The sequence below is a fragment of the Symphalangus syndactylus genome, chromosome 18, assembly GCF_028878055.3.
Source record: "Symphalangus syndactylus isolate Jambi chromosome 18, NHGRI_mSymSyn1-v2.1_pri, whole genome shotgun sequence".
NCBI classification, from domain to species: domain Eukaryota; kingdom Metazoa; phylum Chordata; class Mammalia; order Primates; family Hylobatidae; genus Symphalangus; species Symphalangus syndactylus.
Window position 1 is genome coordinate 101,829,115 of NC_072440.2, and position 26,176 is coordinate 101,855,290.

Genomic DNA, 26,176 nt, shown 5'->3' on the forward strand with positions numbered 1-26,176 from the left:
TAAGAATAATAAATAAATAAATAAATAAATATCCCTCTGTCTTTGGAAACCCAGCATTCTGTGCATTATTGGAGATTTCACCCACTCTTCTCTTTACTCCACGGCCAGCTTCGAACTGTGCTGACCCAGGATGCAGCGCCCGCCCTAAATGTTTGAATGGGGACTTTGCTGGCCTTATGAATCCCCAGAGGCTCAGAGCCAGAAGGCTTCAGAAGTGATAAGTAATAACAACACTACTCTCGTCTCCTGGGGACTGAGTTTTAAATTAAACGTTTTGTTTGGGTGGTGCCTTCCAAAGCCTGCAGGCAACGTGTAGAACCTTCCGATAGGAGTTGCAAACAGTGAGAACCATGACTCAGTCACCCAAGAGACTCGAGGGAACGTCAGGGTGCTGTTTCTGAGACACTGGATCGCACGAGACAGAAGTAATCAGAAGTTTCCGAGTGGATAGAAACAAGATCAGTCAGAATAGAAGAAATCGGACATGTTGTAAAATAGATCCAGACCCTGAATGCATGCACGCTCCCTGGAAGAGAGCTGTGAATCCCCTGAAATTCTGCCCATGCCATCCTGCTAAAGGCTCTCACGGAGGCTGTCCAGGAAATCTTCGTTGACTGAGACAGCCGGCTCCCTATGGCTTACCTAGATGCCACAGTGGGTATGTCACATTCACTGCTGATTGATGCAAAGTGAGGCTGGTTTTCTGCCTGGATGTTGCCAGAGTGATTGCCCTTACCTTCCAGAAATTCCAAAGCAGGTGCAGCTGCACAGCCTGGTGCTGGTCCTGCATTCTGGGTGCATCTTATTTTCTTAGAGCAGGCACCATAGAAATCTGATTTTCAAAAACTGATTCTGTTCTATGTGAAACTGCTCTCAAATGTTTATTGAAGGCATTTGAGAACCTGTGACCAGGTTTTAAAACAGGATTAAAAAAAAAAAAGCATCTTCACACCAAGGTGCGTTTTGCAATCCCACCAGCTCCAAAATAAAGGCCTAAAGATACAGATAAGGTTGGGCATATTCAATACAAATGGCCCAAGAAGATCCCCTGGCAGCCCTGCCTATGCTACGTGTTCCGGACTTCCTATTGCCATTTTCACACTCACACTTTAATAGGTGCAGACAACTGAGAATCTCAGATCCTGACCTACAGAGACTTAAACAAACAGGTAAGCTGAGGAAATAGACTATGTGGGGGCGGGGGACACGGGGAATCATTCTTATTGGGTTCTGAAAGGAACGCTAATTCCACCCATGAAACAAGAAACAGATGGTATAGAACAGGAACATTCAGAAAATAGAAAACAGCTCTTGAGAATTAAAAACTTGAGAGCAGAAATGAAACAGTCAGCAGAAGGACTAGAACATAGAGTTGAAGAATTCTAGGAAGTAGAGCAAAAAGGTAAAGTGAAGGCATAGATGGAAAAAGACAAGAAATGGCAGGTCCCACCAGGAGGCCCAACTTTTTTTTAAAAATGGGCATTCCAGAAAGAGGAGAAAACAAGAGAGGAAATAAACAATGAAATGATTCACGAACATTTTCTCAAACTACAGGGCATGAATGTCCACAATGAAAGGAGCCCTGAATTCCAGCTCAGCAGACCAAAACAGGTGAGTGACCAAGCCTTTCTCCTGAGTCGGTGGCTTGATTAATTTCTCTTAAAAGTTGTAAGCAGTCATTTTTCTCCTGAAATGTGAAGGCAGCTTTAGAGGCCTCTGAGAATCATTGCTGGTTCTAGCAGGTGAGAAGTCTTGGCAGGTGGAAGTGGAGATGAGAAGCCCCCATGAATGGAAGTGGGGGTGAGAGGCCTCAGCAGGTGGAACTGGAGGTGAGAAGCCTCGGTGGGTGGAACTGGAGGTGAGAAGCCTCGGTGGGTGGAAATGGAGGTGAGAAGCCTCGGCAGGTGGAACCAAAGATGAGAAGCCTCAGTGGGTGGAATTGGAGGTGAGAGGCCTCAGTGGAAGAAATGGAGGTGAGAGGCCTCGGCAGGTGGAACTGGAGGTGAGAAGCCTCGGCAGGGGGAACCAAAGATGAGAAGCCTCTGTGGGTGGAATTGGAGGTGAGAAGCCTCAGCAGATGGAATTGGAGGCAGCTGCTGAGGATGCCCTGTGTCTGGTGCAGCTGCACAGCCAGGGTATGGACTGTGTGTGCCCCCACAGCTCCGTGCCTGATCAGTGATCTGCTTACCAAAGTGGGCAAGGGGCCCTGGGTGTGAGGCCAGCCAGGAAACCAGAATCAGACGAGGGGCCTGGGCCCCTGCTAACTCTCCCTGGGGAGCTGGAGGAAAGAACTGGCTCCAGGAACAGGTACAGAGAGGGAAGCCAGGCCTCGGGGGTCGTGGCAGACAGAGACCTCCAGGGCTGCCGCAGGTGGAGGTGGGTGCTTTCAATGCATTTCAGCTAAAAGAACAGGTAATCCCATAGCATCATTCTCCCCTTGACCTTTCAAAGCCCCTAATCTGATGGCATACCTGTATGTGGATCACTGACGATGCATTTCAAGGTTGAGCAATTTGTTCATATTTACTCTGTGGTTGGGTGTGAAAACACCAGGTCAAGGATAACATCGCGGCTGTTTGTTCGCCTCATGGGAGAAGGAGCTGAGGGCCTTTCTGCAAGCACAGGATTGATGGTGATCCTGAGTCACGAGCAGGCAAATGGGAGAGGCTTTTGAATTGGGGCATTAGGGAGAAGCTTGAGTTATGTAATAGAAGCATGGTGAGCTGTCATTGATATGATTACCACTCTCAGTAATTATTATTATTATTTGACCTACGCAGACAAACCCAATTAAATAAGAATTGTTTTGCAATCGAGTTGTTCGGAGGACGGCAGAGAGCTCTCTCTGCATGGTGAGAAAATTCCCCTGGGTTTGCACTACATTCGGTGGTTTCAATTCCCCTGGGTTTGCACTACATTCGGTGGTTTCTCAAGCAGCCCCACCTATATGGCTGCTTTTAGATTTTGATCCACAAAACCAAATGTGTGAAGAAGGCCAGGCATGATTCCCCCCATTTTGTGACCAAGGGGTTTGAGGCTCAGAGAGGCCAAGTGACTTGCCCAGGGTCACACAGCAGGAACAGAACAGAGGCAGGGCTGGGTTGGTTTCTAGCCTCCATTTCAGACTCTGCTCCGCCAGTGCTGGCTAGGCTCCAGCAGCATTCTTAGGCGGCATTGTCCGGGGTGGGAGGAGCAGCAGGTGCTGGAAAGCACAGGAACTTCAGATTAAATAAAATACTATAATGCTGGTCCCCATAACGGTCTCCACGGGATGTTGGTGAATCCTGGGTCCTGCCCTCAAGCCATGCAAAGCCTGTGAGGCTCAACCCTCCACTGAACTCCAAGCAGGCTGTGCTGGGAGAATCCTGGACACTTCGTGCATCTAAAATGAGACTCACGATTCTTGTTACTGGCATTCCAAAATGTAAATGTGCTTTTTCTCCTGATTATAACAGCATGGCAAGTGCATTGGAAAATTTTTGAAAATACAGAAAACTATGAGTAATAATATAAAAATCACCCAAATTTCTATTAACATTATATACAGTATTTCCTTTGTGGGGTTTTTCATGCATAGACGAGTATTTCTTGTTTAAAAGACTAGGTACATGGTTTTGTATACTGAGGGGTTTTTTTCACTTTAACTTACTTCATGATTCTCTTACCATGATGCTAGTCTTTCAATATATAATATTTTCAATAATACAGTATTCCATCATACACAAAAAGCCTTTTGCTTAGTTTTTGTCTTTGAAAAACCACAGACATGAATTGAAATCAGAAAGAATGAGTGACAGACTATATGAATGTGTACATTTACAAACATAAAAGTATCTTCTTCAAAAACAAAGGGAAAACAATTTTTGAAAAATCACACACAAGCACGTGGGCGCACGCGCGCACACACACACACACTCCAATTGAGCCTAAAAGACATTTGACAAAATGAAGGATCTTTTCTTTAAAAACCTCTAAATAATAGATTATGGAAATGATTTGGAAATATAAAGCATTCACCAAGAACCAACAGAAGATATTTTTCTAAAGAGTGAAACTCTAGAACCAAGTTCATTTAAATCAGGAACTGTACAAGGATGATAATATGACCATTATTATTACTGAATATTGTCGTAGTTCCAGCAAATGCAATAACATCAGAAGCCTATAAAACCATTTTGGGACCTTGGAAAACAAGAAATAAATTTGTCTATTTTTGTTGATGATATGACTACGCACTTAGAAAACTCAAGAGATTAGTAAAAGTAACTAGAAATTATCAGTGACTATTGGTGACATTGCTAGATACTAGATAATTATACAAATTATACAAATACTGACAGCTTCTCTCTATTCTAGTCATAAGCAACTAAAATGGAAAAAGGTGTGTTTACAATAGCAACCAAAGCTATAAAGTGTTCAGAAATAAAATGTAACAAGAAAGAATAACGGCCTATGTAAACTCTAACGGGGTGGCGTAAAGCAGACTGAATGAGGAGAAAGCTTGGATGGGAATGTATGTGTTTAATTTAAAGTACCCCTCCTAGAATTAATGTATAAAGTTAATGCAACTTCAAATAGAATTCTGACGGAGTACTTTTTTCTTTTATTTATATATTATATATTTAATATACATATTATATTATATTGTATATTTTTCTTTTATGTATATATTTTATAGAGATGGGGCTCTCACTTTATTGCTCAGGTTGGTCTCAAACTCCTGGCCTCAAGCAATCCTCTCACCTCAGCCTCCCAAAGTGCTGGGATTACAAGTGTGAACCACAATACCTGGCCGAGTATTTTTTAAAAGGCAGAGAATTGGATAAAATTATCATAAAGCTTCTTAGGAATTATGTAATTCCTAAGAAATAAAACCTTTTGAAATAGAATCATTGGGGGAATTTGCATTTTCAGATCAGGACATGCCCGGAAGCCACTCTATTCAAAGAAATAGACTGTTGGCATAGGAATAGAAAGCTAGCTCTAGAACCAAACAGAGAAAGCAGAAATAGATCCCAGTATGTTTAAGATTCTAACACATGAAAAAGATGGTCTTTTTTACTAATGGGAAAAGATAGATTACTTGGTTCTCAATCTTACAATTTGTAAAATGATGGATTTTGACAAAGACATCAACAGCAAGACAGTAAAGATTTCTTTCCTTTTTTCTGTTTTTAAAGATTACTTAATAATTTAATGGTAGGGAAAACTTTTAACTCAGAAGTTTTTTTTTAAAGACAGACATATTTGTTGACATTAAGCCATTTAAAATTGTTTATGGCAAAAGATACAATAAACAAGGTGCTAGTTACAAACACTTGCAACTCAGAGGCCAGACAGTGGCTTCACGTCTTGTATGCAAAGAGCTCTTACAAATTAGTAAGAGACAATCAGCCAGTTAAAAAATGGGCCAAGGATCCAGAGAAGCAATTCACCAAAGGGCAAACCCAAATGACTAACAAAAATTTCTAAAGATTCTCGGCAATTTAAAATAGTGGTCAGATTTTTCTTTCTTTCTTTTTTTTTTGGGGGGGACTGAATCTCGCTTTGTCTCCCAGGCTGGAGTACAGTGGCCCAATCTTGGCTCACTGAAACCTCTGCCATCCGGATTCAAGCGATTCTCGTGCCTCAGCCTCCCGAGTAGCTGGGACTACAGGTGCAGGCTGCCACACCCAGCTAAGTTTTATACTTTTAGTAAAGACGGGGTTTCACCATGTTGACCAGGCTGGTCTCAAACTCCTGACCTCAAGTAATCCACCCGCCTCGGCCTCCCAAAGTGCTGGGATTGTAGGCGTGAGCCACCACGCCTGGCCCAGATGATTCTTTACAACTGTAAAACTACCAAAATTTAAAAACAGCAATAACACCTTTTGCTCTTGGGGTATGGGGAAGTGAGTACTCATTTACTGGTTACAGCTTACTTGAGAGTATTGAGAGTCAATCTGGCAATATCTGTTAGAACAATAACCCTTCAGATCCGCAATAATCCTTTTCCTGGGAAACGAACACATAGACGCAAAAGCATCCGTACATAAGGCTTGATATTCAAGGATTGCAGCCCTGGAAAACTGTGGGAACAAAGTGAATACCTATCAAAGAGAGGGTCGAATAAAGTAGAGTAATTCTCACCTTAGACTTAATTATGTAGCCATTTAAAAGAATGAATTTGAGTTACGATTGTTGACTTCATTGAGAAAACTAAGATGCAAAGAACTGTATGAGGTAGGATCTGACTTTTGTAAACAATGTGATGAAAACCATGTATATTTTTGTATGTTATTATATGAGCAAAGAGACATATACATGGGGTTGTTAGTATGGACGTCTTGGGGAAGCTGCTGTATGAGGAAGTGGGAAGGTGTATGAAGGGATGGCGGAAACAGGAAAAGAAAAAAAAAATACCACTCCCAAAACAAAAATGAACCAAAGGGAAGAGTGGGTCTGTGTGTGTTTGGCCCAGACCCAGGGGAATCCTGTGAGATCTGCTATGTGTATCAGTAACGATATAGCACGGAGGCATTCCTCCCATACCTCACCGAGTATTTTTTAAGAGGCAGAGAATTGGATAAAATTATCCAATGTTATCCAAAATTTTATCCGCTTTTATCCAAAGCATGTGATAAGACACATGCTTATCACCTGTGCTTAATGTGACTCGAGCTAGTAAGCAAAATTATTCCTGTCTTACGTCTTCAGAGATAGGAAAATCTTATCACGTGAAAATCTCACCATGTCCTCTGTGGTATAATAAAAAATATATATGTTGATCTCTGCCCCCAGTCCCTGGCACAGAGCTCCTGAAAACCTTGTAATTTCTTGAGCAAGAAGCGTGCTAGGAGAATCTTTTGTTCTAACATTTGGTCTCTGCCCCAGTTTTTGAGACAGAGCTCCTGAAACCTTTGTAGATAGGGGTGCTTGGAGAATCTTTGGTTCTAATATTCGGTCTTTGATCCTGGTGCCTGACACAGAACTCCTAAATCCCTTGGAATTTCCTGGATGATAGGAACTTTTTTTTTTTTCTAATGAAGTGACTCTTGGTGGACTCCTGGCCGGGAGGATGGTCACTGGAAATCCCAAGCCCTGATGAGAGACTTGGAGCTTTCAGTTCCATCCCACATTCACCAGAGAAAGAGAGGAGCTGGAAACCAGGTTAATAATCAATCATGCTTATGTTGAAACTGCCATGAAAACCCCAGAACTCTGGGGCTCGGAGAGCCTCTGGATTGCTGAACACATGGGGAGGGGGGTGTTAGACGGCGGGGGGGCGTGCCCGCAGAGGGCATGGAAGCTCCACATCTCTTCCCACAGGCGTGCCTCATGCATCCCTTCCCTCTGGCTGCTTACCTGTATCACCTGTGACACCCTTTATAATAAACCGGTAAATGTAAGCGTGTCCCTGAGATCTGTGAGCCATCCTAGCAAATTAATCAAACCTAAGGAAGGGGACTGTGGAACCCCCAATGTACAGCCAGTCAGTCAGGAACACAAGTCATACACCAGGGCTTGTGATTGACATCTGAAGAGGGGACAGGCTTGTGGGACTGAGCCCTTCGCCTGTGGGATCTGATGCTACCTCCAGGCGACGGTGTCAGAACTGAGTGGCATTGTAGAACACCCAGTTGGGGTCTGCTGAAGAATTGCTTGGTGTGTGGGAAAAAAACTCACACATCTGGTGTCAGGAGTGTGGTGTTGAGTGTGTGAGTAAGAAAGGCACTTTGGGTTTCCAATCCTTACATCCTCCCTCATATGAGTGATGGAATACCGCGTTCCACTGCCTGCCCTGGCACAAGCCCTTTCCTAGAGAGCTTCCCTCCCCAGAATGCCTCCTGCCCAAAGTGCCCACCGGCGTCAGGTAGCTCATCACGGCAGCTGAGCTGGGCCAACTGGGTTCAGGGTGTGTGTGAGTCAAGGAGACCCAAGGGCCAGTCATTTGGTAACAGTGAGCTCTTGCACTGAATGGCCATGTGGAGTTAGGGCTGAGGCAGCAAGATTGCTGAGAGTGGCCTAAAAGAGGGGGCAGTGGTGCTGTGACAGCCACCATGCATCCCCGGAGAGAGACAAAGAGAATGGCTGCCATATCCCCGCAAGCTCCCCAGCCCCCAGCTTCAGTTCCATGACTGGGCTTTGTTCCTATGAGCTTGCCCTGTGCCCCAGTTATCTATTGGTAGGTTACAAATACTCCCAAAACTTAGTGGCTTCCGACAGTTGTCATGTTCACTTATGATTCTGTGTGTTAGTGACGTGAGCTGGGCTCAGTGCCATCATCCTTCTGGGCTGAGCTGAACTTGGCTGCTCTAGGCGTGGCGTCACTCACCTGTCTGGGGCCTGCATCTATGGGTCTCTCATCCTCCAACAGGCTAGCTCAGACTCATGTTCATGGTGGTAGAAGAGTTCTCAGCCTAATGGCAGAAGCTGCAAACCCTCTTAAGATCTAAGCATAGAAGTCAGTGTCACCTCTGCCACATTTAATGGTCAAAGCAAGTGAGGCGGCCACTCCAAATACAAAGGATAGGAGAAGAAACTCCACCTCTTCATGGTGGGACCTTGAAAAATTGTGGCACTTTTTCACTCCTGCATCATTTAAGTAATGACTTTCATTCCATTCTCTGAATAAGTTTCTATCCCATGAAGCCAGAGAGGTTTAGTTAAAATGTAGGTGCAGACACAGATTCTTAGCCACAGAGACATCAAATCCTTCCTTCCTTTCTCCATTCCATGAACACTAAATAAAAACAACAGTTCCCATTTGTTGGTTACCTGCTGTGTGCCAGAACCTAGTTCATTTAGAGCACACAGCTCTATGAGGGATGGGCTTTTCTGAGTTTGGGTCCCCTTCTGCAGATGGGGAGGTAGAGACTAGAGACTGTTTTTTTTTGTTTGTTTGTTTGTTTTTGTGTGTGTGTGTGTGTGTGACAAAGTCTCACTCTGTCACCCAGTCTGGAGTGCAGTGGCACAGTCACAGCTCATTGCAGCCTCAATCTCTCGGGCTCAAGAGAACCTCCCACCTCAGCCTGCTGAGTAGCGTGGACTACAGGCATGCACCACTGTGACCAGCTAATTTTCATTTAATAGTTTGTAAAGACAGGGTCTCCCTATGTTGCCTAGGCTGGTCTCAAACTCCTGGGCTCAAGCGATCCTTTCACCTCTGCCTCTGCAATTTCTGGGGTTACAGGCATGAGCCACCACACCTGGCCAGGCAGAGATCTTAAAAGGCTCAGCCACTCTCCAAAGTCAGGCAGTGTGTAAGTGGCGGGTGAGGGTAGGGAGCTGGGATCCAAGCCTGGGGATGCAGGAAGCCAGCCCCAGTACTCAGCTCCACTCTGGGACTGGCCAAGGAATTGCAGCCTTCAAGAGGAGGAAGACAAAGTCCCTGCTGCAACCCTCCCAGGCCAGCAGGTGCACAACCAGGCCTGAGACGCCTGAGTCGGCAGTGGGGGAGGGGAAGCAGGAGGGAGCAAGCATTTCATTGTGGGAACCCGGCAGGGGCTGGAAGGAAAGGGAGGAGCTCACCTGTGCACAAAAGCATCAGATCAATAAGGGCCAGGCAAGTCGACAACTCAGGCCACAGGTCTTCAGTGAGCTGGGGAAGACGGCATGGGATGAGTGTGTTGTGCCCAGGAGCCCTTGGCCCTCTTCCTATTTGAGGAGGGACACATCAGAGGCACATGGCCCTTCACTCTCCAGGGGTCACAGGGGAATCTTGACCACCCCGGGCACAGAAGTCAGGTTGTCAATTATTAGCCCAAAGAGGCACAGATCTTTTCTGGTGCTGAATAACAGCAGTACCAATGCAGATGCAGGCCTGGTGTGGGGGTTCCCGCTGAAGGTCCCAGCACTTCAAGAGGCCAAGGTGGGAGGATCACTAGAGGCCAGGAGACCAGCCTGGGGACCATAGTGAGACCCTGTCTCAAGAAAGAACAAACCAAAGAAAGAAGGAAAGAAACGAAAGAAGGAAGGAAGGAAGGAAGGAAGGAAGGAAGGAAGGAAGGAAGGAAGGAAGGAAGGAAGGAAAAGAAAATAAATTAGCCAGGCAGGGATGATTACTAGAGGCCAGGAGACTAGCCTGGGCAACACAGTGAGACCCTGTCTCTACAAAAGAAAGAAAGAGAGAAATAGAGAAAGAGAGGAAGAAAGAAAGAAAGAGAGAGAAGGAAGGAAGGAATGAAGGAAGGAAGGAGAGAGAAAGAGAAAAAGAAAGAAAGAGAAAGAAAGAGAAAGAGAGAAAGGAAGAAAGAGAGAGAAGGAAGGAGAGAGAAAGAGGGAAAAGAAAGAGAAAGAGATAAAGAGAGAAAGAAAGGGAGAAAGAAAGAAAGGAGAGAGAAAAGAAAGGGAGAAAGAAAGAGGAAGAAAGGAAGGAGAGAGAAAGAAAGAAAAAGAAAGAGAGAGAAGGAAAGAAAGAAAAAAGGAAGAAAGGAAGGAGAGAGAGAGAAAGAGAAAGAAAGAGAGAAAGGAAGGAAGGAAGGAGAGAGAAAGAAAAGAAAGAAAAAAGAGAAAGGAAGAAAGAGGGAGGGAGGGAGGGAAGGAAGAAAGGAAGGAAGGAAAAAGAGAGAAAGAGAAAGGAAGGAAGGAAGGAAAAAGAAGAGAAGAAAAAAGAAAAGAAAACTAGCCAGGCATGATAGCATGCGCCTATAGTCTCATCAGCTATTCAGGAGGCTGAGGTGGGAGTATTGTTTGAGCCCAGGAGTTCAAGGTTTCAGTGAGCTGTGATCACACCACTGCACTTCAGCTTGAGTGACAGAGTGAGACCCTGTCTCAAAATAATAATACAAATATAATACTAATGCAGATGCCTCTATAGTCTCCTCTGTGCCACGCATTGCACCACTCAGGTATGTGGGCCACTGGGGCCCCATCTCAGCCCTGGGCTTACAAGCTCTGTCATGGCCCTGGCCAATGAACACTTCATTTCATTTTCTCATTTGTTAGCTGGTGACCATAACACACACCTCCTAAGTCTATGCTGAGTGAGGTATCTCAGGTACTTAGCACAGTGCCTGGTACTTAGCAAGTACTTGTAAACATTATGATTATTGAAAAGTGCGTCAACGCTCATTCATTGACCACGCAAGGTGATGCGTGGGTTTCAACAGCACTGCTTCACGTTCATGTTTATCTCGTTCTCTCTGTTCCCCGATAACCTGCACAGGAGTTGATGGATGTGGGATCCCTTTATGCTACTAAAGAGGATCATGATACATGACAGGGCTAATTCGTGGGGCATTTCGTCATCTTGAAGCAAAATGGCAGCTGATGCGTGTTTTCAAATGAGCATATCTGCTGAGGCCGAACTGAGTAGGGTCGGGGGCTCCAGAATTACTAAATCGTGACTGTTCTTACAGAAAACTTCAAGTAGCAACTTTAACCAAGAGGTGGCCAAGACCCTGCCTGAAGCCATTTGTGTGACTATTGCTGTTGGCTCTAAATTCATCTCTTCCATAACCAGAGAAATGCATTTCTACTACCTCAAGGGGAAGGCAACCTCCATTTTTCTGTTCATAAAAAATTTTTAGTTATTTTCTGAATTGAAACTTCCAGGAGAATATTCCACAGGTGCAAAGTTTATGACCTTTACATCGCAGCGCTAGTGTTTCCTCTCTTGCGGTAGGAGTGCCGTAGTCACGTCAATAAATATTTGCTTTCTCCTCTCCCCTCTCTGATCCTTGTGTTTCTGCCATTACAAAGCTGGAAGGGCGGCGGGGTCACCAGCTCTCATGAGGAAGGGGGGCCGAGCACACCCCATCACTGGTCGGCGGGGAGACATGGGCATGCACACTGTGGGTTTTGGCGGGGTTGGTGTGTGGGGTGCACACCCACACACTGCTGTGCAGATTTGTTCCCATGAAATGAGTCTTTCATGGTGGGGAGGGAATATCCATCTATTTGATTGTATGCCTGTCAGCATTGTTCTAGGGAGAGAATATTCTAGAGCGGTGCCAGCAGACACAGTCACCACAAAGCGTCAGCTGAGGGACGCACCTTCATCTCCCTCAGGCGGCTGAGCCATTAATTCCTGTTCCCCCGATGCTGCCCGCACAATTCCATTCCTTTATTCCTCCAACTATTTGATATTTATCGGACCTCTTCTGTGGAGGGATACACAGACAACAGGCCCAGGTCCCACCTTAAGAAGTTCACCTCTGGGAACGGGAGAGGGAAGAAAGAAAAGCAAACGAAGGACGGGTGCCCCAGCAGACAGAACACCCAATTCAGCCTGGAGACAGGGAAGGATTCCTGGGTGGGTCGACACCGCCACTGGGACTCAAAGGACGAATAGATCCCACAAAAAAGTCGTATGATGTACAAACGTTCAGAAGAGGGACAGGGCGCAGGCTCAGGGCCCCTCAGCAGCACACAGGGCCGTGGCCACACTGCACCATGACTGTGTGTCCCGCTGTGCCTCCCACCCACTGGACGCCGGCTCCTAGAGGACCTAGGTGGCCTCTCCCTCATCTATGACATCCCCCGCACCTGGCACTGGTGAGGCCACTTGGCAAATGGTGAGTGACTCAAACGACGGCCATCACGCAGCTGACCCAGCCGCAAAGGGCCTTGCCAACCTTCCTTCTGTGGAACCTGGGCCTTGGGATTCTCTCAGCGCCTGGTGGGGGGAGTCTCAGGCACCACCTCCCTCAAAGCCCCAAGACCTTTCTCATCTCTGCACCAAGTCACAGAAACAACAGACGGTCCTGCACAGCCATTGTAAGAATGTTGAAAATGCAGACTTTTAACCCCATGACACCAGGGCCACCTGCAAAGGCAGGACACGCTTCTCCTCTGCCATCTGTCCACCCATGGCAAAGGAAGACAGATGGGTGGAACATCACACCCTCTGCAAAAAAAAGAGTCTTTGATCACAGAAAAATGTTTGGTAAACTTCTCCAGAGTTAAACTAATTGGTTTGGGGCAGATCTAATCTCCTGGATGCTTTGCTGCTCAATTAGTACTGGTCAAAATGTTTGAAGTTCAGAGGAGAGCGGCTTCTCAGAGGACAAGCCCATTTGAATAATTAGCATCACAGGGTGTTCCCAACACGGCCGACCCTCCTGGGGAGATGAAAGAGACACCTCCCCTATAACTGTTCTGGCTCCATTGCCACTGGAGACCTCTGGAAATCTTTAAGAACAGGTGGCCTCTGCCCTTCCCTTGAAAACTGAGTGTGGGAGGGAGGCTGTTCCAGGCCACAGCCTGGCAGGAAGAGAGCAGGCTTGGAGGGGAGGCCCTCTCCCTCTTCTGAACGTTTGCACATCACACGACTTCTTTTCTGTGGGATCTCTTCATCCTTCTAGTCCCAGGGGCAGTGTCAACTCACCCAGGAAGCCTTCCCTGTCCCCAGGCTGAACCACGCGTCCTGTCTGTCCCTGTGCTGCCAGGCTTGGGCACCCACGCTTTGCTTGCTTTTCTTTCTCTCCTCCCCACTCTCCAAATGTGAGCTCCTTAAGGTGCGACCTGAGCCCATTGTGTACCACACCATAGTTACTGATAAGTATTAAAGAGATGAATGGATAAAGGAATGAATGAGTGAATTAATGAATGAAATTTGTGTAGGCAGCACCAGGGGAACAGGAAATAACAGCAAAGACATCTGAGGGAGATGGAGGTGCACTGTTCAGCACTGTTGACACCGTGGGCTGGATTGTTCCTTGCTGTGGGGCCTGTCCTCACCTTATGAGACGTGTGGCTGCAGCCCTGGCCTCCACCCACCAGGCGCAGGAGCACACACCTTCTCCCCACCATGTGACAACCAAAAAGATCCTCAGACATTGCCAGATCACCCCAGTTGAGAACTACTAGGCTAGACCAACAACTTGTCTTTTTTTGGGTCTGAACAAAACATGGTACCAATAGCTTCAATTCAGAAAAGAAGGTTTCCCTTCTCCAGCCAGTACCTGTCTCTTTCCCACCCTGTAGTGATAAGAGGGAGATTTAAAAACTACAATTCTTTTTTTTTTTTTTTTTTTGAGCGGGAGTTTCACTCTGCTGCCCAGGCTGGAGTGCAGTGGCATGAAAGCGGCTCACTGCAGCCTCCACCTTTTTAGTATTTTTAGTAGAGACGCGGTTGCCAGGCTGGTCTGGAACTCCTGACCTCAGATGATCCACCCACCTCGATCTCCCAAAGTGCTGGGACTGCAGGCATGAGCCACCGTGCCTGGCCTTAAATTCCAATTCTTAGTGACTAATTTGCTGTATCACAGCCTATTTTGAGGTTGTGTCTCCTGGGCTTTCAATCCAGGTTCTGTCACTCATGAAGGCCATTTCATCTCTCAGAGCCTCGGTGTCCCCACCACAAAGTATGAAGAGTGCCAATCCCATTTGTACAGTGGGCAGTCCATGAAATCACGTGGGTGGTGCCCCCACACAGTAGGGCTTGCACATGGCAGCTACGCTACTGTGTCTGCGCTTCTCCCTTCAGGAGGAGGGGCTTCCCAGGGTATGAGAGTCTAACCTGCTACCAAGTCCTTCAACGGTTGGCATAATTCAGTTCATTCAAAGCCTGTCTTGCCCACTTAGAAAGAGCCAGAGGCTGCCATGCTCTCTCACAGGTGCCCAGGCTCAGGGCAAGATCATGGGCATGGGCCTTGGGGTCAAGCCAGACCCAACCTCCAGCCCTACCATTGCCCAGCACGTCCAGGGCTGTTCACTCAGCATCCCCCTCGCCTGAGGAAACAGGATTAACAACCCTCACCTCACAAGGTCTCGGGAGGATTAAATGAGTCCTTGGGTTCACAGATGCTGTGGAATTATTAACTGCGGCTCAATCGGTGTGGCGAGGCCAAAGCCCAGAAGGCTGGGATGGGAACGTTGAATAGAATTCCTTCAGGGAGGGGCCCTGGGAGGCCCCGGGCAGCTTCCCCTCTGGTGTGGCTTGTTAGACCGGCACAAGCTGGTTGTAAGTCTGTTAACTGAGCACCAGATCTGCGACCCTCGGCTTCCAGAACCGAGGATATCAGCATGAAGGGACAGGCGTGTTCAGACACGGGGTTGCTTTTTAAGCAAGAAAGTGTTCTTCCAAACGAAACCAGCGGCAGCACCGGAGATCTCGGAGGTCTCTTTAATGCCCAAATGCGGAGATTTTTGTCTTTTCTGAAATCAAGCACCCACAGCCCTCTCCTTGCGGCAGTGAGAACCCCGAGGCCCATTGAGACTCATCCTGTCCACTGCGCACAGCACACCTGGGGTCTGAGAGGACTCAGGCCCGGCCCAGGCCTCCTGCCACTGTGCTCGGACAAACCCTGGTCTCCAGGTCCATGGGGAGGACAGGTCTTTCCAAGGCTGCTGGCTGAGTCACATCTGTGCAGCCCTCCTGCCCTGGGCCGGGGGTAGGGTTCCCTGGGGACCTCACGCAGCTCCCCCGCTGTGGCCAGCCCTGAGAATGAGAGCTAGAAATGCCCTGAGCAGCCCTTAAGTCCATCAGCCCCCTTCACAGACAAGTGTCCAGTGGCCGGCACACAGTTCCAGCTGGACCCCCAGCCCCCACGCAGAGGTGACAGAACCTCCAGGCACTCCCCAGAGGGGCTGCCAAGAGTGGGTGTGGGGAGACCGTGAGTGTGGAGCCAGGAGACCACCAAGGCCTTGCTGTGTGGCCTTGGGTGAGCCGCCCGACCACCGTGAGCCTCTGGATCCCCCTCTGTGGAACAGGGACTCCATTCTACGGATGTCATTGCAGGACTGGGAGAGGTTGCATGACAGTGGGACAGGCGCACTTCCTGCACACAACGGAGCTCCAAACGGCAGCCCTTGTTCCTTCTGATGTGGCGTATTTAGGATGCAGCTGCATAAAGGTACAAGACCAGTCAGCCGAAGGCCAGCGCATGGGAAGCAGGCGGGTGCGGCCTCCCGACGTGTTTCCTTGTTCTGAGTAGGACCTCCCTTGGCTCAGAGCTGGGCCCGAGCTAATTCAGCCCAGGGAACAGGGACTGAGAGCTTCCAGCAAGGGAGGTGGAAGAAAGATCATGGACTCTCCTGGGGAACCCCTTCCTCCCAACACAGACCCCAAAGAGGGGAGGCCCTGCCCTCCGGCCCCACCAGGCAGCTGCCTGTCCCTGTCCCTCAGTTGAGGGATCCTCCTCTGTGGCCTCCTGAGAGGCTCCTCAGCCAGGATTTCTGTGCTTATGATCACTTTGGCTTCTGGTCAACACTGGTTTTGCAGAAGAAAAAACGGAGGGTCAGGGAGGCCATTAAAAGCAGAGCCAGTGGGAAATGCATGAGAGGACCTTGAGCAGCCAGGCCCAGGGAGCAAGCCAGTTCTCCACTTCGGCACCCTCTTAAGAAAGCACTTAGGCCTCTCCGAGACCGTTTTTCTCTTCTGTAAAATGGCACTATCTCAAAAGCCCTTCCAGGCCAGGCGCGGTGGCTCACATCTGTAATCCCAGCACTGTGGGAAGCCCAGGAGGGAGATCACCTGAGCTCAGGAGTTCAAGACCAGCCTGGGCAACATGGTGAGACCCCCATCTCTCCAAAAATAAAAAATTAAAAATGTTTAAAGCCCTTTCCAATGCTAAAATTTGGTTATTTTAATCCTCAAATTCCTGGAGTCGAGGAACACAGGTTCCCTCTCTCTGGCACATCTGTGTCAGCAGCTCCGGGTGGTCTGTCCCTGCAGAGGTTGTGGGTGTGGAGCACGGTGCCAACTCTGGGTGCCCGTATTGGGGGGAGCTCACAGCCCCGCTGGCCTGGTCTCCAGGCTGTTTGTCCCTCCCTGGCTCTTCGTCACCTGCCCAGGAATGCTGGCACTGGTGGGAGACATCGGAGCCGCTCAAGGCTCTTGTTGCGACCGGGCGCAGTGGCTCACGCCTGTAATCCCAGCACTTTGGGAGGCCGAGGCAGTCGGATCATGAGGTTAGGAGATCAAGACCATCCTGGCTAACACGGTGAAACCCCATCTCTACTAAAAATACAAAAAATTAGCCAGGCATGGTGGCGGGCACCTGTAGTCCCAGCTACTAGGGAGGCTGAGGCAGGAGAATGGCGTGAATTCAGGAGGTGGAGCTTGCAATGAGCGGAGATCGCACCACTGCACTCCAGCCTGGGTGACAGAGGCAGACTCCGTCTCAAAAAAAAAAAAAAGGCTCTTGTTGCCAGGTGTTTGCAAAGCTCGTGTTTCCTGCACAGATCCTAGCAGAGATTGCTTGGAGTACTTGGAATATGGAGGGACAGATTGCATCAATGTATTCCATCCTGTTACAGATTTTATCTTTCTCTCTTTTTTCATAAAAAGGGAATTTAGTAGAAAAGTATTTCTTCAAAGTTGAAGGTCAAATTAAGATCTTGACATTTTATCTCCTAGATCACAGTGAAGAATTCATGAAACAAGACAGAAAAAGCACACGGCAAGGTGCTGGCCCCAAGCAGGGGTGAGGCAGGTCCTCCCGGGGCTGGGGATTTCCACACCTGGGAGGCTGGCTAAGCACTGACCCATGAGTCCTCAGGACACCCTAGGGGGAGGGTTGTTTTCCAGATAAGAAGATAAATTTTAAAAATTCTGCAGTCACAGACAGCGAGTGGCAAAACTGAGATCTGAACCAATGTCTTCCACATGGAGAAAAGTGACTGGGGCTACTGGCTCTTTAGCTTCTGTAGCTCAGAGGAAGAACTCAGGTGGGCTGGGACCCCTGCACCTGATTCAGGCATCTGCTCTCTGAGGACCCCACTTTCAGGTTTGCCTCTGCACGTCCCCATAGGGCAGGAGCCTCTCCCCAGATACATGGATCCCGGAACAAGCCAGACAAAGACGCCTTTTTCTTACCCACTGGTGCCCATTCATTTCATGTTATAATTTTCTAGTCTAAATGTACTTTTTAAATTTGTCAGACAAGCTGGGAAATTATAGACTATTCTGTCCACCCTGTATTCTTCCATTTCTCTGTCCATCTAATATACAAAAGAATAATACAAATCATTTTTTCGGCCAGAAATGGTGGCTCATGCCTGTAATCCCAGCACTTTGGGAGACCAAGGCAGGAGGATCGCTTGAGCTCAGGAGTTTGAGACTAGCCTGGCCAACATGTGGAAACCCTGTTTCTACTAAAAATACAAAAAAATTAGCAGGGCATGGTGGTGTGCACCTGGGGTCCCAGCTACTCGAGAGGCTGAGGTAGGAGGATGGCTTGAGCCTGGAAGGAAGAGGTTGCAGTGAGCCACAATGGCGCTACTGCACTCCAGCCTGGGAGACAAAGAAAGACTCATTCTCAAAAAATATATAAAAATAAAAATCATTTCTCCCCCAGTATCAGGTGCTTTGCATGCATTGCCTAGGAGCTCAGTTCTAGTGTCCACCCCAAATCCCAGAGTGAATCAACCCAGGCCTTCAACCCCAAGCCTGTGGTCATTCACGCTGCCTCTCTGTCCCACTTAGAACCATCCTAAAGGTATGGGCTTGCTCTACCCATCCCTGGCATCTAATTAAACCTGTGGAAAGGCTTCCAGGGGAGATGAAAGGGACCAGCCATACAAAACTTCCCATATAAAGGGCTTCTCATCTTTAAAGCTCTATCTATCTATTTATCGTCTATTAATATTTTTTAAAGAAGGTAATTGAGTCTCCCTACATAGTTCACAGGCAGATGGAGATGATCTTTCCTTTCGTCTTTATGAAGAAAGAAGCCTAGAGATGTGGGAAGGGGGGCTTTCTTGGGGAGACAGGTGTTCGAACATGAACTAGACTGCAGATAGCAGCAGCTCATTTTTCCCTTCAAGCAGCCTGATCCAGACTCTCTCTAGGTTACCCCTTGTGGTTACAAACTCAAATCTGCTTAAAGATGCCCTGCCAAGGGAAATTAGAAGGTCACCAAGACTTCCTCAGAGCTGGAAAGCTCTAGAGCTCCTCCAAGGTTCCAGGGCTGGCCTTCCTCTCCCCTCGCATGACACTGGGGTGCTGATACTCGCCTCCCAGGGCTGCTGTGGGACTCCAAGCGCTAACTCAAGGAGAGTCCCTAACCCAGGCCTGGCACAAAGAGACACATTATGATCCTTTGCTGGCCTACCACTGAAATCTGTAATTATCAAGCTGCATTGATTATTGGCAAGGAGAAAATATGTTATAATTTTAAAAAATAACGTAAATTACCTTCTAGACTTAAAAAACTTTCTATGACTATATCTGCCTCTGTTTCTGCTTGTATAGAAATTAAAAATTTGCCTTTTCCTGTGAAATTATGTTTTATAGCTTACTGGCTTATGATAATAATCCTTTGTACTTTTGCAGGGCCTTTTATCTGGGAATCTCAAAGCACTTCATAAACTTTAATTAATTCTTGCGACAAGCCCCGCGAGGTAGGTAAATATTATTATCCCCATTTTACAGATCAGGGGAGTGAGACAGTGAGAAGTTAAGTAATTTGCCAAAGGCCCCAAAGCAGTTAGTAGCTAAGTCTGAACAAGACCGCAAGCCGACTGTCTCAGGCCTGGCTTGGCCCCACGGGGGCCGCCCTGCTGGTTTCCCCGACCCGCCCCAGGACGTGATTGACAGGGAGACCTCAATCGATTGCAGCGCCTGTGTTAAATACATGTTGTACGGCTTACAGGCGTTATGGGGAATTATCGGGGCTGACTCATAAGTTTCACCCTGGTACTGGCCTATCTTCATGTGAGCTGAGCAAAGCCTGCAAACCCATTTCTCAGGTCAGAACGCTTCTGCTCCTCAACCCTCTTGCTCGGAAAACTCTCACTTCCCTCACACTTGGACTCAACCAAGCATCTGCTGTGTGCCGGGCACAGGGCTTGTGGCTTTTTTTTTTTTTGCCTGTGCTGTCTCCTCGAAATACATTCTTAAGACAACCCTATGAGTGACTGTTGTTATCCCCATTTTACAGATGAGGAAAATGGAGGCTCTGAAAGTGAAGTGGCATATTCGGGGTCACACAGGAGAACTAGGATTCCAACCATGTTCTGGCTTGAACTTGATGCTCTTGTCACTCAGCCAGCTGACACCTGGTACCTGGTTGTGTTGCAGGAAGGCTTATTAATCCTACAATGGCATTTCCAGAGGACGCTGGTAAGTGAGTGAAGGGCTTCCATTTTAACCGTGAGCCAGGCTGAGCTAATAGTTTCTGTTGTTGGGTGCATGGATTAATAGGCGACTCTCCTAGGAGAGTTTGCGTGGTTCCAGAATGGGGCACAGTTGCCCCTGAGAGACCCCTTGCTGATGGCCCTCCTTGTCTTACTCAACAGCCTCACCACCAGCAGCAAAGCTCCTTCCCTTGACCTGGAGACACTGAAGCGGCTCTGGATGCTTTGCTCTTTCCTCCAATATGACTGTTGAAGTCAGACAAGCCTGGATTTGAACTCTGGTTAACGGCACAGACACTCTCAGTGAAGTGGGGCTCGGCCAGCAACAGAAGTGAACTGGGCGGGCTCCTCCACCAGCTACAGGCCATGGCGCTGACATCCGCTGGATGGAAGTGGTGCCCATCCCGCTGCTTCCAGGAGACAGGCAGAGTTACTGCAGTGGTGGCAGCCCCTCTGCTGCTTTTCCCTCCCCTCCCCTGGGGCACCCCGCAGCACCCCACTTCTAGAACTAAGAAAGGTGGGCTGTATTCTAAGATGTTGCTTGCAAGTCAGTCATTTGAAATGTGAGATGTATTTTACCCCAGCAACACTGTGATGAAAGGCAACTGCTGGCCCCACATAGCCCATGAAACCAAGTCAGCTCATGTGTTTGAAATAGTACACACGGCCGGGCGCGGTGGCTCACGCTTGTAATCCCAGCACTTTGGGAGGCCGAGGCGGGCGGATCACGAGGTCAGGAGATCGAGACCACGGTGAAACCCCGTCTCTACTAAAAATACAAAAAATTAGCCGGGCGTGGTGGCGGGCGCCTGTAGTCCCAGCTACTCGGAGAGGCTGAGGCAGGAGAATGGCGTGAACCCGGGAGGCAGAGCTTGCAGTGAGCCGAGATTGCGCCACTGCACTCCAGTCTGGGCGACAGAGCGAGACTCCGTCTCAAAAAAAAAAAAAAAAAAAAAAAGAAATAGTACACACTTGTCATGAAAAATAATTGAAAATGATGGTCCTAGAATACAAACGGGATCCTTGCTTCATATGACCTCAGCAGCCTGTGGGTACAGATGTGTCTAGATTAGCGAGGGCACCAAAGACCTTACCTGCTCTTACCCTGCCTCTCACACGGGTCCTCCTGGCCCTGAGAGCTACGCCCGCCCAGATGTCTCTAGGAGACCCATGCTGTGGGTTCTCTCTCCTACGACTGCAGCATGTGCCGAGGCCATCTTGGGGGCCAGCGTTGGTGCTGAGGGCAAAAGATGCCTTGGGGCCCTTGAGCAGCCTCCTGCAGCACCAGAGTCTTGAACCTGGTGACCGTCAGCCTGTGGGGCCCCCTCTGGCCCTTGGCCTGGAGGAATGGGGTAGGAAGGGGTGCAGTGAACCCCTTCACAATGCCCAGCACACTGGAGTCCAGTCTGCAAGTTGGCTAACATACTTGAAAGGAGTCACTGTTGGGTGTCATTGGAGGCAGAAAATGTCTTGGTGGCTGGTCATTTCTGTTAATGCCATTGAAAGAACTTTCCAGAACTTAGGAGGCGAGGAACCAGAGAGCGACTTTTCACTCCCCTCAGTTTGTTCAATCTGCAGCCATTCACTGAGCATCGCCCATGTGCTTGCCCTTCGGTTTTGGATCTAGAGAAGTATATTTGCCATCGCCTAGCATTAGAAGGCCTGGATTCCTGCCTTGCTATTTCAATAGACATATAAAGCCTCCTTGAGCTTTCGTCTCCTTGTCTTTGTCTTTGAAACAGTTCTTTTTTGTTTGTTTGTTTGACAGGGTCTTGCTATTGCCCAGGCTGGAGTGCAGCGGTGTGATCATAGCTCATTGCAGCCTCAACCTCCTGGGCTCAAGCAATCCTCTCATCTCAGCCTCCTGAATAGCTGAGACTACAGGCACATGCCACCACGCCCGGCTAATTTTTTACTTTTTGTTGAGACCGAGTCTCATTATATGGCCAGGCTGGTCTTAAACTCCTGGACTCAAGCAATCCTCTTGCCTCAGCCTCCCAAAGTGCTGGGACTGCAGGCGTGTACCACGGCATCCAGCCTGAAACAGCTCTTGCTTCACAAAGCTGTTACAAGGGTTAAAGAAGATAAACACATGCCAGCATTCTGTAAATTGGAACGCACTAGGTAAATGCCAAATAAGTAAACACAGAATGCGTAGGCAGATGGCTTTGGGGTACAGGTTCTTCCAGGGCTTTATTACTGTTTTATTTATGATAAAATTAATGATAGAGTATGCACATGCTTAAACCCACTACCACCTCAGAATAGTACCCTTCCCCATCCAAGCATGGTGGTGAACTTACAAGGAGTCAAATAAAATCAAAGTAAAATCTTCTGTGTACCTATACGTATAGTGGGATACGAGGATGATATTACAGCACATGCATATTTTTTTTCACGTAAATCCTGGTCAATTACCAATCCTGGTCAAAACATACAGGTCTAGAGTGAGGGCCCTTTGCCTGTCATGCTCCAAGGCATGGGAAGGCCTGGAAATCCTGGGAAGAGTTCACAGGGTGTCACATATCACGTTCCCATGGGAGCCTATAATCTCCAAGCCGAGGATGCTGCTTCAGGTCGATGCTTCCCCAGCACCCTTGTGCACACATATCATGGAGGCCTTTATCAAAAATCAGGTTCTGCCGGGTGCGGTGGCTCACACCTGTAATCCCAGCATTTTGGGAGGCCAACGCAGGCAGATCACTTGAGGTCAGGAGTTCAAGACCAGCCTGGGCACCATAGCAAAATCACTACAAAAAATACAAAAATCAGCCAGGTGTGGTGGCTCATGCCTATAGTCCCAGCTACTCAGGAGGCTGAGGTAGGAGAAACGCTTGAGCCTGAGAGGTGGTGGTTGCAGTGAGCTATCATGCCACTGCACTCCAGCCTGGGTGAGAGAGCAAGACCCAGTCTCAAAAAACAAACAAACAAAAAACAAAACTCAGGTTCTAGCTCAGAAGTTCTGGTGTATGGCCTGAGATTCTGTGTTTCTACCAAGACCCCAGGATGCCGCTGGAGCCCAGGCCTGGGTCTCACAGGCTTCATCCCAGGCAGCAGGTTCACATGACCTCGAGGGCTATAGGAGTAGTGTCTGGGCTCCAGCCCCCGGAAGCGTTTCTGTTTTCTTCGTCTGGGTGAGCCTGAGCATTGGCACATTTTAAAAAGCTCCCTAGGTGATTCTTACGTTAATCTAAGACTGTCCATTCCAGGGCAGCAGATTTGTCAACCGAACAAAATGTTCATATTCTCTTACTATTAAAATAAAACATATGATGCTGTTTAATGATCATGTCAAAATACAATAAAATAAAACATGGGGATGCAATGAGAGAGTGGGAAGGCACCTGCCACAGTGGATGTCGGCACACAGCCACTCAGGCAGTGTGAGCCATCATCAACAACAGGGAAATATTAAAGACAGTTAAGGTGGAAGGATAGCTTGAGCCCAGAAGTTTAAGACCAGCCTGGGCAACATGGCAAAACTCGGTCTCTACTAAAACTCAAAAAATAAATAAAGTAGCTGGGCCTGGTGGTGTGAACCTCTGGTCCCAGCTACTCAGTAGGCTGAGGTGGGAGGATCACTTGAGTCCGGGAGGTTGAGGCTGCAGTGAGCTGAGATGGCACCAATGCACTCCAGTCTGAGCGACAGAGTAAGACCCTGTCTCCACCACCCACCCCCCAAAAAAAGTAAAACAAAAATAGTTAACAATTGTATGATGCAGAAAGTGAACTCTAATGTAAACTATGGACTTTAGTTAATAATAATGTATTGGTATTTCAATATTGGCTCATCAATTGTAACAAATGTACCATACTAATCAAGGTGTTAACAGTGAGGAAACTGGGGTAGGAGAGTACATACTCTGAATGTTCTGCTCAATTTTTCTGAAACCTAAAAATGCTCCAAAAATAAAAAGTATATTAATTAAAGAAAAATTAATAACTGGTACCACACAGACACTGGCCAATGCTGAGTCCCACAGGCCCCCTGAGAAGCAGGAAGCAGCCCTTTAGTTACTGAATTATAGGGAGGGAGGGAGGAAGGGAGGGAGGGAGGGAAGGAAGCAGAGAGGGTCTCAAGGGATGCGGTGGGCTGCAGAATTATTTCAATATTTAAACAACTGGCATGGCCCTAACACCTGGATATCAACTCTGATGAATAATTTTTTTAAGAGACAAGGTCTCGTTCTGTCACCCAGGCTGGACTGCAGTGGCACAATCATTGCTCATTGCAGCTTCAAACTTCAAACTGCTCCCACCTCAGTCTTCCGAGTAGGCAGGACTACAGGTGCATGCCACCATGCCTAGCTATTTTTTAAAAAAAGTTTTGTAGAGACAGGGACTCACTATGCAGCCCAGTCTGGTCTCGAACTCCTGGGCTCAAGCAATCCTCCTGCCTTGGCCTCCCAAAGTGCTGGGATTATAGGCGTGAGCCACCACACCCAGTCTATTTTTTTAAATATTTATTTATTTACTTATTTATTTACTTACTTATTTTGAGACCAGGTCATGAGACTGGCTAATTTTTGTATTTTTGGTAGAGACAGGTTTTCATCATGTTGGCGAGGCTGGTCTTGAATTCCTGGGCTCAAGCAATCCACCCACCTCGGCCTCCCAAAGTGCTGGGATTACAGGCGTGAGCCACTGCGCCCAGCCCCGCCCTATTATTATTGTTGTTATTATTTTATATTAGTTAAAAGGAGAAATAAAAGAAGCAAAGAAGTAGCAACCCAATAGAACAGGTACAATTACCCTCATTTTACACATGAAGAAACTGAGGCACAGAGAAGTTTGCTTTGTCCAAGGTCACACAACTGTCCAATGGAGAAGCTGGGATTTGAACCCGTTTATCTGCCTCAAAACCTAAGCTCTTTTCAGAGGAGAAAGACTCTCCCTGGCCAAGATTGCTGGCACCTAGCTCGTCTGTTACCAGTTTGCTCCTTCATGAAGATGGTCATGAAGCTGGCGTTTGCAAAGTGCCAAAAGTACAGCTGCACTTGCAATCTGGAGGCAAGAGCTCCTGCACAGCATGGCCACGCCCCTCCCTGGGCAGATCCCTTCTCTTCCCAGTGCCTCACCTTTACATCTGGAGAAAGTCAGCGTCGTAAGGACCCTTACAGCTCATCTGATCAGTTGTCCTGACTTCCCATTTTATAGATGGGAAAAGTAGGGTTCAGATAGGGAGACAACTCGGCTAAAGTCACACAACCCCTATGTGCAGAGCTGGGGCTGGGCACCAGGTCCTCCACCACCCAACACGCTGCTCTGCCTGCCACCGTGGAACCACAGTGCACGCATGTGCCGCTGCCCTTGGCCAGAGTGCAGATCAGAGCGTGTTTGTTATCATTGCCTACGTACAAGTGCCCGTGTGCTGTGTGCAATTAAGCCGTGAGGGGCCGTCTCCACCTACAAGTCAGTGGGCCACAAGTCCACTCTCTGTGAGCCATGCTCAGTGATGTCACTGGGAGTTGTCCACAGGTGACTTCACAGAGGTGTGACAGTGTCACACATACCTCCCTTTGCTTCAAATGCACAGCTCAGCATCTTTCTGGATTCTTCATACAGGTCAGTGTACGCTTTGCAAAAACTAAGGATAGATGAGAGCCGATTTAGTACAATCAGGGGCTTGCTTTTATGAATAGGAAGAATAGCCTTTGTCCAGCAGCATGAAAAAGTTGTTTTAAAGTTAAAATTATGTCACTGGGTGGCCCTCAGACTCTGGCAATGAATGACACCTCACCAGATGGTTACAGGGGTGATTTCTTCCAAAAGGAGGTTAAAGCTGAGGATGCACAGTTCATGGCTTAGGGGGACACTCCCACTTGCTTCTGAGGCACTGTGTGAGCAGACTTTCAAGAAATATCCTGTCCTGGACCAGATTCCTGCCCTGAGAACACAGTTATTAAAGGCCCACGTTGAAAGGGGACCACAGTCCTAATGAGTTCAGGTTGTGTTAAAAACGCACGTGCCGTTGGGTACGTTGGTTGCCACTTGTATATCTAATGTCCATGTTTAAGGCTTTGACCTAGAGCTATAGTGTCCAATATGAGAGCCACCAGCTAGGCATGGCTATTTAGGTTTGCACAAAGTAAAATGAAATACAATTAACAGGCTGGGCACGGTGGCTCACGCCTGTAATCCCAGCACTTTGGGAGGCCGAGGCGGGTGGATT

At 47.9% G+C, this 26,176-nt stretch overlaps 1 long non-coding RNA gene across 1 annotated transcript; it reads right to left on the bottom strand.

Moving 5' to 3' along the window:
- Positions 1-1,892: 1,892 nt before the first annotated feature.
- On the bottom strand, positions 1,893-25,538 carry LOC129467296 (uncharacterized). The gene is made up of 3 exons (XR_008652355.2): positions 25,083-25,538; positions 2,472-2,612; positions 1,893-2,042 (listed from the first exon to the last, which is right to left on the bottom strand). It is a non-coding gene; the product is annotated as an uncharacterized lncRNA (long non-coding RNA).
- Between the last annotated feature and the right edge of the window lie 638 nt (positions 25,539-26,176).